At 44.7% G+C, this 13,764-nt stretch overlaps 1 protein-coding gene across 4 annotated transcripts in view; it reads left to right on the top strand.

Annotated features, from left to right (window-relative positions):
• STON2 (stonin 2) overlaps positions 1 to 13,764 on the top strand; it is a 129,606-nt gene that overhangs the window by 63,425 nt on the left and 52,417 nt on the right. The window lies entirely within an intron of this gene.

The raw sequence follows: 13,764 nt of genomic DNA on the forward strand, positions 1-13,764 counted from the left end.
TGGCCTACATATAGTTTTGTTACGTGTGTGTGTGTGTGTGTGTGTGTGTGTGTGTGTATGTACATTAATTTCTGTTCCTAAATATATAAAAAAAATTTAATAGACTGTATCCCAAGCAGATAATATTGATTATCTTGAGGTAGTGGACTTTCATTCCTTACTACATTTATAGGATATGAATTATTTATAATAATCATGGGATCCCTCTGAAACTCAAAAAAAAAAAGAATGAAAATATTTCTATTTAGAAAGAAATACGTTACATGTGTTACTGGGGCTATTTTAAAATATTCTTTCATGTTGGATGTATTTGTTTTCGGGCTGACCTATTTGAGGGGTGGCTGCTGGCTATTTTGCTGTGGGTGGAGTGGGCTAGGCTTTTCTCCATGAAAGAGCTACGTGCTTGTGTTTAACCTTGCACCGCACAATCCTAGGTGCCCGTTCTCTGCAGGAAGTGTGAGGTATGATGGGAAGCTCTAGTTATCTGAGTTGGACAGACCAGGGTCAGACACCAGCTCTGCTTCTCCCTGCTCGGTGATATTGGGCAAATCATTTAACCTCAACGACCTTTAGTTTCCTCCACTGTAGGACGGAAATAATAAGGATCACCCTGAGCTTGCACGTTTATTTCCAAGGTTCTGTGAGACCAGGTACGCGAAGTCCTGGAATATAATGAGTAGTAGCCATTAGGATGAGAGCAATATAATGTAGTTTTCATATTTTAGAGTTAGGATGTAGTCTATGGGAAGAAAAATTTTTAAAGTTGTGGAAAAAGAGCTAAATCAAACCCAGAAGAAGTTCTATTTCATGTCGTTAGCCGATTCATATAACCCACCTTTACAGAAAGGCAGTGTCTTTTATTTTCTCAGTTTTCATTGACTGACTGAAGGGTGGGCTCACTCGATGTGCTTTGTGAAACCACTTGTATCTACGGTATTTTTCTGCAGAATTGGAATTTTTCCCCGGGAGAGGTGGGAAGGGGCCTGGGGAGGGGGAGGCCCTCACTGCCAGGTTCACTTTCACAAATTGCCTCCCCTCCCTCCTCTTCACGATTGGTTTGTTTGTACAAATTGGTCGCCTCAAGCAACACATTATTAGTTTGAGCCAGAATGTATCCCAGGAGGCTTACTGTTTTCCCTTTGCCAAGTAATTGTCCTCTTCCCGCAGAGGATGCTGGGACTGTGGGGGCATTTTCCACACTGTCATATTTCATTCCGGTTCCCCCACCTTCCACCGAGCGCCTGCTATTTGCAAGGCACTGACTGTGTCATTTTACTGCATGTAGAAAGCAACCAGTTATGGGCTCTTCATCTGTATTTTCCACCCCTCGATTTCCCCCTCCTTCCTCCCACCCTCAGCACTGGCGTCTGAGGAACGAAGATAATATCACTGGCCAAAATAGTCACTGTCCCTCCCTATGCTGTAGGCCCCGGACAACAGGATGATATTCTGCCCCGTGGACATCAGGCTTGGCCATGTGACTCCCTTTCGGGCCAGGGACATGCAGGTGGAAGTGACACTTCCCAGCATCAGTTTCCATGTGTTTCCACCACATGCCTTTTCCCCTTCGTCTAGGTCACCCATACCGCCCACCTGCTGCCCTCAGACCCTTGCTTGGACCCTGTCCAGGTGCTCCTCTGGCTTCATGCACCCCCACTTCTCACTCCTGGATCCCAGTTCACGTACCCAGAACTTCAGGGTCATCTGCGCAGTCTGCTTCTAGGCACTCCTGGATGTATGCATCTGAGTGCAGCCCACGCTGCTCGGGGCTCCCCGAGGCCTGCCGGGCTGGGAGTTGAGCTTGGATGGTGGACAGCGCAGCCTTCACAGTGCAGGATGGAGCGGGGGGAGGGGAGGGAGCAGAAAGGGAGCCAGCCTCAGGCCGGGGCCACTTCTCCCTGCATGGGGATGTGTCTGCCTGGAGCTCCACGGAGTCCAAGGATTTGCAATACCATTTTAACCTTCTGGGTTGTTATGAACATATATTGGCCAAGGAGGAGAGGACACACTATATTTCACAGTTGTTAGCTTGGTCTACACCTGTAATTACTTAGACGTACGTTATGTGAGCCCACACCTGGAGTCTTAGGGCAGGGCCCACGCAGGCTGGGGACTGATGTCCTGGACGGGGGTTCCTCTTTCAGCCTGGGCCCTGGAGTGATGTAGAATGGAGCCGGAGCTATTCTCCAGGGATGTAACGGGAGAAAGAAATCTTGTCATGGTCAGCCACCGAGATGCTGGGGTTATCTGGTCCCGTGGCATAATTTATTTAGATTGATATCACTCATTCTGAAAGAAAGAGGGGACATTCATTGAAAGTGTCTGACCTCACTCCCTTAAACATGGGGTCGCTGGGATGTTTGTTTTTGAATGCACGGTAGCACTACCCAGAAGAAAGCAGGAGAAATCCCAAGAGCTGCCTGGAGTTGCGTGTGAGTGGATTCACAGCCCGGCTGCTCTCATTGCTGCTGCACTGCCAGCGTTCAGTGAGGCCCGTTTCCCAGTGTGGGTCATCAGCACATCTGTCTGGCTTCCCTCCCCTTGACCCCCCGGAAATAGAATTCAGGAACACATCTTGGGAAAAATAAACATAAATTGAGAAAATAGTAAAAAAAAATCTTTAACACAAAGAACTTACATCTTTATTTTTTAAAATGTATCCATTACCTTTGAATTTACATTTTAACGTACCCACCACCCATCCATCTCCCATCTCGTGCCAAAAAGAACTGTCCCAGTAAATGCTTTTCAGGCCCTATGTGTTCCGATCCTACCAGCTCAGAGGCAGATGCTGGGACTCAGGGTAAGTTCTTCCTGATCGGGAACAAAGAAAAACCACCTGGTCCTCACTGCAAGGAAAGCCATGAACTAGGCCTAAGGAAATTGATGCAGATATGTAGAACAGCCATTTTGAGCATTGTATTTCAGGTGAAAAACACACTTGTTTTCAGCAAGCTGTCAAATGCATGCTTTTATTCATTCTTCATTATAGCTTGTAACATAAGCAGCACAATGTCCTCCCTTCTCAAAAAGGAGGAAATGAAGGCTGATTAAGTTCCAGTGATGTGCCCTATTTTCTGCTGCCAAAATTAATATTGGTACTAGGGATATTAATATACCAATTCATATACTAATGTGTATTATATAACACACATCAAAGATTAATATCATGTAATGCGCTTTATATTATATATTAATATCTGTTAATTATATGTAAACAACTTATGTAATATCCTTACCCAGGAGGCTTACTGCTGTAACAGCTTCGCAATTTCAGTGGCTCAACACAGTTCAAGTTTGTTTCTCATTCACCCAATGTGAGTGCAGGGCGGTGACAGGGTGCTGAGCTACTCTGCGTCCTCTAGAGTCTCCTCCATTTCGACGGCAGGTGGGAAATGGAGGTGCATGTTCCGCTGGCCACTTGCTGCTCTTTGCCTCGGGGCTCTTTCTCTCGCTATTCCTTCCTTCTGACTGGAAGGCATTCCCTCACTGCCCACCCGTCACCTCCTCACAGAGGCCTGCCCAAATTACCCCAGCTAACACAGGGCCGCCTGTGCCCACTTGACTCTCTGTCTCTCTAACCTGCTTCATTTTTCTCCATTGCACTTAACCCCACTTGGTAACAGCAGTCTGTTCTGAGTGTTTGTTCATTGAATATTTGTTCATTGAACTCCATGTGCACAGGACTTTCTGACTGTCACTAGTGTATCGCCACCTGCCTGGAACATAGTATAGTAGGTGCTCAATAATTATCTGCTGAACCAGTGAATAGCCACCACCAGATTGCACTCTGTATCTGTGGCTGGGCCTTGAGGGTAAAAACCATGACAATGTCTGGTTCATATTAAATTATCTCAAACACTATGGCTGCCATAGTATACAATAAATATTTGGCGGTAAGACAAAAGGCAACGGTAAGGAGGAAATTTCTCAAGGTTCATGTGACTCCACTTCAGTTTCAGCCCTCGTTGGTTTGGCTTGGTGGATAGAGCATCGGCCTGTGGAGTGAAGGGTCTTGGGTTCGATTCCAGTCAAGGGCACATGTCTGGGTTTCAGACTTAATACCCAGTGGGGGGCATGCAGGAGGCAGCCGATCAATAATTCTCTCTCGCCGAAACCGGTTTGGCTCAGTGGATAGAGCGTCGGCTTGGGGACTGAAGGGACCCGGGTTCGATTCTGGTCAAGGGCATGTACCTTGGTTGCGGGCATATCCCCGGTGTGGGGTGTGCAAGAGGCAGCTGATCGATGACTCTCTCTCATCGATGTTTCTGGGTCTATATCTCTCTCCCTTCCTCTCTGTACAAAATCAATAAAATATATTTTAAAAAACATAATAATTCTCTCTCATCATTAATTTTCTCTCTCCCTCTCCTTTCCTCTCTGAAATCAATATATATATATATATATATATATATATATATATATATATATATATATATATATAGTACTTCAGTTTCAACTTAAGGTTATTGAGCAATTATAACTGCCAGGCACCATCAGATACTTTATACTTTTATATACGTTGTCTCCTCTCAAGCAAGCGCACATGATTTTCACAATCTCACCTAATATTTCAGTTAGACCCTTGAGACTAGGACTTGAAACCTTGGGAAAATTCCAACAGCCACCTCCTTTCCTGTCACTGATATAGTCCTTCCCCCTCCTGACCCATGGTCTCCCTCAGCTCTGCTATCGCTGACCATCCATCTGAGGTCACAGCCCCTCTGCCTCACTCACTAGTTCATTCACTCACTCCATCCTGAGCCATCTTATATCTTTCAAACCTTTGTAGATGGTGAGAAAGTAGTTCTACCTTCTCTATCTTTACATTCAGCCTTTTATAAATCCTTGTCCTAAAATAGCCTGTTCTCTTCTCTCTGTTGCCCTAATTTCCTGAACCTTGGAAGGACAGGCATAATCTTCTTTCCATTGTTGAGCTGCCCTCCTTCCACTTTTCCTTCCCCCCTTTTTTTTAATCATCACCCAAGGATATTTTTTCCCATTGATTTTCAGCCAGAGTGCAGAGTGGAAGGGAGTGGGGGGGAGAGAGCAAGAGCAAGAGCGAGAGAGATCAATTTGTTACCTCCCACACACACCAGGATTAAACATGCAACTGAAGTATGTGCCCTTGATTGGGAATCGAACCCAAGACCCTTTGGACCGACGCTCTAACCACTAAGCAAAATCAGCCAAGGCTTCATTCCACATTTTAAAATAACTCCCCAGTGTCCATTTCTACTACCTTCTGCCCAGGTCCTGTATGTCACACTGCTGGATTTGACGTGAGTCTTTTCTAAGCCCATCTTCCCCTGCATGGTATCTCCAGGGCTCTCACTGCAACAGCTGCTGCTTGAACGACTCTCAGTTTGAAGGTACGCTATCTGGGAGGCAGGCAGCCCATCCCATGTGCAGGCAGTGTTACCATCTACCCATTGGTCCTTGGGCAGCTGCCCAAATTGAGCAATGGCTTCTCTAATCTTCAGCCATTTGACCTTGCACAAGACACCTTTTCTGCGCTCCAGTATCCTCAGCTACAAAATTAGAACAATTGTAGTAATAATTTCATAGAGTTGTGAAGGTGAATAAAAATATGTGTAATGCTCTTAGAAAACTGCTTGATGTTATGGATGTGCTTAAGATGTCAGCCCTTCCAGGAAAATAGTAATAATAATTATTATCACCATATCTTGGACCCATAAAGAATAAATCTAATCTTTTTTCCATATGACAGTTTCTTCCCTGTTTGAAAAGAGCTAGCCCTGGCCAGGTGGCTCAGTTGGCTGGAACATTGTCCAGTGCACTAAAAGGGTTGTGGATTAGATTCCTCGTCAGGGCACATACCTAGGTTGTCGGTTACATCCCTGGTTGGGCTGTATGTGGGAGACAGCCAATCAATGTTTCTCTCACATCGATGTTTCTCTCTCTCTCTCTTAATCCATAAGAAACATATCCTTGGGTGAGGATTTTAAAAAAGAAAAAAAAGAGTTAAACATCTTTAGTCCCAAAGACAGTTTACTGGTAAACTCTTTACTTGAACAGTTTGCAGTTCAGCTGGTTCTACAGAGATGACAAAACCATTTCAAGGCACTGAAGTAGGTTTAATAGACTCAAGCCCATTTGGAGACCTCAACAGTAAAATATTTTTAATATCTGTACAATGATGACTGCTTCCCTGGAATTTCTATCCCCAAAAGAGAGATTTTAAAAAAGCATTAATAAAATAAGTCTAACAAGGCAGCAGTTCAATTTTCTATGCTAATCTCAAAACTAGTGCTTAGTTATTATGTATTTAAAGTACATTTTTTGGTCATGTATGTGCTTTATACTTGAACATTTTAAAGTATGTGAATGTGACTTTTTTCGGAATCATCCCAAATCTGTAAAGCCAGCTGGATATCCTCATTTGCAAAGAAGACTATAACTTTGAGGCTGGGAGGATCTGGCCTAAAGTGCGGCCAGGGGCAGCCACACAGTGAGAGTGTAGCCTCCACCAGCCTCCCCCTCCCCCACCTTGTGGTGACACCCAGGAACTTGGGAATTTGGTTTTGTCAGGCCTGTGGGCTGGGAGAATTTCCTCCCCTACTCTAAGGGGGCTATAACCCCATACACATGTTTATGACCCATTTTATTGCAGTCTTTGTTTCAAAGGCGGATCTGCCGTGTGGAGAAGAAAAATGAGACAGCCAGCCTTGGTCCCTGCTCCCTGGGAGATGACAGGCCAAATCTTTATTAGTCTGTTGAGGAATGGAGGCGGGCGGGGCTCCCTTCCCCTTCCCAGTATCTGGCAGCGGTGAGGCTAGGAGGTGGGCTCCTGGGAGCCTTTTGTTTGGTTTCCAGGGCTCTAACCCCAGCTAGCTGCTCTGCACCAAGAGGAGGGAGAGTGCAGCTTTTAAGCCTAGTTTGGTGGCCTCAAGGGAGTTCTCTTTTTCTCTTCTGTCCAAGGCTACAGATATGCGTAGAGGTTGGCTTTGTCCAATCATTTGAGGGTCTTTGTCAAAATTCACTGCCTATATTGGTGATCAATGGCTGCAGCTCTGGGAGAGAAATGGCTAGGAACTAGCCATTTTGCTTGAGCTTTCTCTCTCTCTCTTCCCTTGCATTCATGTTGAACTGTAGTCATGCAGAAAGTCTGTGCTGAGTCAACAAGACATGAGATCCAATCCTAGCTCTGTCTTTTCGAGGCAGTTTCCCCACCATAGAAATGGGGCTAGTACTACCTGGTAGAGCCTCTGAGTAGAAAAAAATAGAAGAGCAGCTATAAAGAAGTTAGCACAGTGTCTGACATTGTCTATCCACATTTCCAAAGATGTATGTGGTCAAATTCCCCTTGTTGCTTCCAGTGTGTATCCAAAGCACCCGTGGCAGTCAGGCAGGGACAATGGAATTCTAGAAGTCACCCAGAAGGCTTTCGTTTGCTCCAGCCTCAGGGTGGCATGCACCTGCCGGCTGCAGCATGCACACATCTGCTCCCAGGTGCCGGTGCCTCCCCATGGATCTTGGCTGCAGGTGCAGGCTTTGCCCTGCAGTCTTGGCGGTGCCATTTCAGGGTGAACCAATAGCAAATGATGAAGCAGACCCTTAATCATCGTCTCTTCTGCTTCCTTCCTTGCCCGAAGATAACCATTAGGCAGCTTGTTATGGCTTGCTTTCCAGAAAGGTGGAGAGAGGTACATTGCATAGTTCTGCCTGTAAGGCCAGCTTGGGGCAGGGTGGGTTTTTGAACTGGGGCTAACAGATGGTGTGAAAGGAGGCAATGCCTGCCCTGGGGGAGCTAACCTGGGAAAATGAAACCAGCATACCTGAATAATTAGGCACCAGTCACGTCCTAGTGGCCCATTGTTGGAGTGCAGTGTGGGCAAAGATAAATGAGAGGGCAGGCACGGTCTCCCTAGGTACCTAGTGCCATGGAGAGCAATGTTGTTAGTCTAAAATAAGTGCAATTTAGGGCAGGTCCGGCCCCCTGGGCCTTCAGAGTGCCCCACGCCAGAGCACACTGTGGCCTTGAACTATTGTCTGGCCCCTGTCCCTAGGCAGCAGGCACTGAAGTAGAAAATAAATAAACAAACAAACAAACAAATAAATACATGTGGCAGCTTTCCCCACATCTTTAAAAAAAATTTATCAGAGTTTTAATTTTAAGTATTCTGGTATAAAACATTATTAGAACATTAAAAGACATTTTAAGAAGGAAAAGTAAAAGCCATGTCTAATTCCATATCGCTGACACACTTAATTTATCAAAGATGATAGCTCATTCTTAGTCTCTCCAGTGTCCAGCCCAGAGCCTGGTACCCAAAGGGGGTTCCATGAGTGTGAGGCCAACACCACTTTTTATTACTGTTAGAAATTATTACTGTTAGAAATATCCAGACACTGGCTTTATAAAGGGTGCCACACCAGCAGCTCTTTTAAAAATATTTTTTATTGATTTATTTTTACAGAGAGAAAGGGACAGGGATAGAGTTAGAAACATCGATGAGAGACACATCAACCAGTTGCCTCCTGCACACTCCCTACTGGGGATGTGCCCACAACCACAGTTATATGCTCTTGACCGAATCGAACCTGGGACCCTTCAGCCTGTAGGCCGACACTCTTAGGGCACACTAGTGGCTCTTGTATCCCAGTTCTCTGCTGCATTATTGCACTGACTTCTCAGTGGGGGGAAGGGGGGGAATAGGCTCAGTATGGTTAGGCAACTAGGGGACTGCTTAGAAGCTTCTCCAGTAGACCACTGAGCCTTCCAGAGACACAATAAGGATGGAGAGATGGGTGCCCAGCATGGATTGCTTTCCCCACTGTGCCTGGATGGTGTTCAAGTTTCTCCTTTACCCCCATGGAAGAGGATGTTAAAGTGCCATCCTGCCACGCCCTCCTCTGTCCCCGTCCCCCCCCCCCCAATCCCTGCCACATTCCACAGAGATCTCACTTCAAAGGTATCGGTGCCAAACAAGTCTGAACCTTCTGCTTCCCTGCTTTTCAGGTGAAGCAGGCTTTCCTGCTGGTACTTGCACAGCTTTGAAGAGTCAGTCCCAGGCCTAGCTGATGTCAGACAGATGAAAGCTGATTCAGCTTCTCCTGTCTAGGTTTCCCTCCTCCTTTCCTCTTTCCCACCAAACAGGTGAGCTGCAGGAAGGCTGATTGGTCCATACCTCTGCTCTGGGTTCACTGGATACTTCAGTTACCTGGGGCTGTTGTAACATGTTCCGCAAACTGGGTGGCCTGAGACAAGAGAAATGGATTCTCTCATAGCTTTGGAGGCTAGAATTCGTCCCTTCCTCTTCTTGGTTTATGGCAGCACAATTTCAATCTCTGACTCCATTTTCACTCTTGTCTTCTTCTCTGTGTATCTGTGCCTTCCTGTCCCTTCTTCCAAGGACACCAGGGGTTGGATTTAGAGCTCACCCTGATCCAGTATGATCCCATCGGAACTACAGTGCATTTGCAAAGACTCCAAAAAAAGGTCATAGTCATAGGCTCTGATAAGAACGTCAGCCTATCTTTCGGGGGGGGGGGGGGGGTTGGTGGGGGGAGAGTAATAGCTCAACCTACTGCAGTAGGTGAGCCCTGAATGCACCTCAGGCCATGTCAAATGTAATAACAGCACTGATTTAGTTTTCTTTTGGAGAAGATGGATGTGTTCTCAGGTCTCTGGTGATGTAATTGAGTTGATCCTGCGTCCCCAACTTGCCCTAATCCTGCGGGTTACCAACAGTACTGTTTTCAAAATAGCTAATTAACTTGGGAGCAAATAATGAGCTTTTTCATCCAACAGACTGACGTATTTCAGAGGGAAGGAGAGGGCATGAAAAGATTAGCCAAAGAACTTATATTCATATATGCATAACCCATGGACACAGACAATAGTGTGGTGAAGGCCTAGGGAGAGGGTGGGAGTGGGGTGAAGGGCATCAATGGGGGCGGGGGCAGGGAGAGAGACATCTGTAATACTTTCAACCATAAAGATGCATTTTTAAAATTATGCTAAATTTGAGGGCAAGGCTTTTAAATTTCTACTTATAATTAAGTGTAAATTCATGAGCAGATACTTAGTTTTGTTTATTTTTATATCACAGCATCTTGAAATATTAAAGCCATCATTGGCTTGGGACAATACAAAGCTAATTGGCCCTATGCTTATTCACCTAACATTTATTGAGCAACTGCTGTTTACAAGGCACTGTGATAGGTAGGTATGGGAGAAACAGTGGTTGAACTTGTAGTAACTACCAATTTACTGAGAATCTACTAATTTTTTTTTTGACACCAAAAGATGTTCTTTGCATAATTTATCATGAGTCCTTACAAAAACCATAAGGCAAGTATTATCCCCATTTTTATAGAGAAAACTAGGGATAAAAATGCTAAAAACTTTTACCAAAGTCACAGAGCTCGCAAGTGACAGAATATAGAATCAAGGTTAAATGTGAATGATGTACTGTGGACCAGTGATTAAAGGTTTCTGAATAATGTTTCTTTGCTTTTCTCCCAGAAATCTAATGGCATAGTGGGGTTTTGTATGTTTTTTTTTTTTTTAATGAAACCAAATCATTTTTTTATAATAGATTTTTAATGAAATATGTAGATAATAAGGAATTGATGCTATATCTATCATCTATTATAACTCCTTGTGGCCAAAAACACAAATGGAAAATATATGCTTTCATTTAGGCAAATGTAAAATCTTTAATCATAATAGCACCCTGATTAATAAATGGAGAAGTAATGGGAGGATATGACCATTTTCTGGTCTCTATGGAGTGATACCTACGCACTATTAGTTGGCTGCTAAGTCACAAAACTAGAGCTAGTCAAGTATGAGTTGCCTTCTCAAAGAAAACCACCTGTCAACTACTATTCTATTGAAAACTCAAATCTGAATTTGATCAAATCTCCAGATCTTACTATCTACACTAATAAAAGGGAAAAGTTCTAATTGACCGGACCTTTGCTATGTCCATAGCCAATCAGAGCAAGAATGCAAATTAACCCAACAAAGATGGCAGTTAATTTGCATACACTGAGAGCGGGAGGAGTGAAGACTGAAGACAGCATAGAAGGAAGAGGGAGGAAAAGCGGAAAGCAAGGCAGCTACCAGAGGGAAAGCGTGGGTGGGCAGTGGCGGCAGCGGTGGCTGCGGCGGCGCGCAGCTGCTTGTAGGAATCTTCCTGCAACGGACCCCTAGTAAATTCATAATAAATCATGCCATCATTAAATTGTGGATTATGGGACAAGCTATATGACAAAAGAATCAAGTTATTAACAAATAAATTGCAAGGAAAAACTAAAGCTGAGAAAAGAAACTTTAGATGAGCAAAGGCAACATTTATCAATTAATTGCAGGATTGATTTGAACAGAGTGCAAAAATTTTTTTTGAGGTATTTGGAGAAAATTTTATATTGACTGGATATTAGATAAGTAATTATAGTTCATTTTGGTTTTGTTTACAAGCAGAGTCCTTATCCTTTAGAGATGCATGTAGAAATGTTTATGGATACACTGGTGTGATACTGAGAATTTGCTTCAAAATATTCCCAAGTGGGTAGGGATAGAGGTGAAACAAGGTTTGATTGAATTGCTCACTGTGGAAGCTGGTGATGTGTACCTGGAGCTTTGTTACACCTTTCTCTCACTTTTATATGCATTTGAAATTTTCCATAACCAGAAATTTGAAATTAGTTTCATAAATATGTGAACAGGATGTAGTTCAGAAGGTCTGATAGAGCAAGAGGAATGGAGGAAAAGGTTTTTGTTCAAAGGGGGTTCGTGGGGAGAGACTGAGATGGGGGAAGGGAGAGGAAGAACAGGTAAAAACACCCACACGAAAATAAGCTGGCCCATTTCCTACTGGAACAGTGCTCTAGAACTAGTCAGTGTTCTGATGGACCTATTCTGGGAGCAGCAGCTGAGCAGGCCAAGGCTGGGATCATGAACGACAGAAATAACCTGGTTCCTCTGTTAAAGCAGTTCTCGGGCTCCAGCTGGCATGTCTTGAGAGGCAGGAGTTGGTCACTACCTGCTTCTTGTGCGGTACTCTGCTGTTTATAAATATTCTACATCCACCTCCTAAGGGAAGTGCTCTCATGCTCACTCTAGAGACTGGGACACTGGAACTCCCACCTGTGGCTTGACTGGAGCATCCATAGCAGAGCTGGGACCCTGGGCCTGCTTGTTCCTTCCCTACTCCTGGCCGCAGAAGAGCCTTTTTATCTTTTAAACATGTGCACACATCAGAGCAGGGCTGCACTACTTATGCCAGGTGTGGACTTCTTTCTGGATGGATGGTCCTTGTGAGTGTGAGAAGAAGAAGCAAATGCATTGACATGAAGTTTACATTAAATTAGAGGGCAGGCCAGGGGACAAACACCCCCTAAATGAATAAATACTTCAGTCCCAGTTGTGTTATTCTTTAAAGCGTATTCATATATGCTTTATATGCATAAACATGCCTTAAGCAGATACATGAAAAATTTTAATGGTGCTTACCTTTGGGGAAAGGAATTGGTTGTTAGAATAGGTAGACTTTGACTTATAAATTCAGAAAACTTAAAAAAGAAGACCACAGAAAAGGAAGGTGTCTTAGTTTTTTTCAGGCTGCTATGAAACAATACCACAGACCGACTGGCTTATAAACAGCAGAGATTTATTTTTCATAGTTAAAGAAGTTGGAAATCTGAGATCAGGGTGTGAACATGGTCAGATAGGGTCATCTCTCTGGTGTATCCTCACATGGTGAGAGGGACCAGGCAGCTCTGTGGGATCTCCTTCATAAGGGCACTAATCCCTTTCACCAGGGCTCCATCCTCAGGCCCCACTTCTTGACACCATCACATTGGGCATTAGGACTCCAATATATTAATTTTGGGAGAACACAAATATTCAGACCACAGCAGAGAGAAAACCCATCTCTTTAACAGTGCTTCCCAAACCCAAAAGATCTCCTTCTAAGCAAAAAAGCTCTGGGGAAGGAAACATGGCACTATGTAAGTCCCCAGATGGGAAATTGATAATATATATTAGCATAGTAAAGATCATGAGAAGCTACAGTAAAGAAATCTGATTGTACATTTTTTCTTACCTCTATTGTATCTATTATCCTGCAGCATTATATTCTACTAGAGGCCCAGTGCTTGAAATTTGTGCACAGGTGCAGTCCCTAGGCCTGGTTGGTGAGCCTCTGGTATGGAAGGGCAGGTCCCATCTGACCTCTGGGTCCTGGGCAGCACCTGAGCCCCTGGGCCCCCATGCGCTCCCCTCCACCTGAGTCACAGCGTCCAAGTCCCCATGTGGAGATGCAGTGAGTGTGGCCAGCCAAGCCAGGGGCCAGGGGCAGAGCGTGGGCCTCTGGGCTGCCCAGTGGTGCTGCAAGGAAGCCGGGTGGGCAATGCTCTCTCTCCCAGTTGGCCTTGCATACCAGCTTCTGGGCAAACATATGGGAAGCCCAATCAGCCCCTGTGAACCTGGTGGCTGTAGCCTGGCTCACCCGGAAGCCCATTGGGGCTGGCAGCACTTCCACTGCCGTCCATTGCCAATGCCTCATCACCTATGCCTGACATGTTCCATGCTGCCCCCTGGTGGTCAGCACACGTCATAGTGAACAGTTGAACTCCAGTTCGAACTCCTGGTTGAGGGGATAATTTGCATATTAGGCTTTTATTATATAGGATAGCGTATCAGTTTTGCAACCGGTGTACATATTTAAGAAAAGCTAAGCTAGCCTTAGGTCAAATGCAAGTGAATATTTCTTCAGGAATGTTGGAAGA

This window comes from Pipistrellus hanaki (assembly GCF_964339955.1).
Source record: "Pipistrellus hanaki genome assembly, chromosome: 1".
Classification (NCBI taxonomy): domain Eukaryota; kingdom Metazoa; phylum Chordata; class Mammalia; order Chiroptera; family Vespertilionidae; genus Pipistrellus; species Pipistrellus hanaki.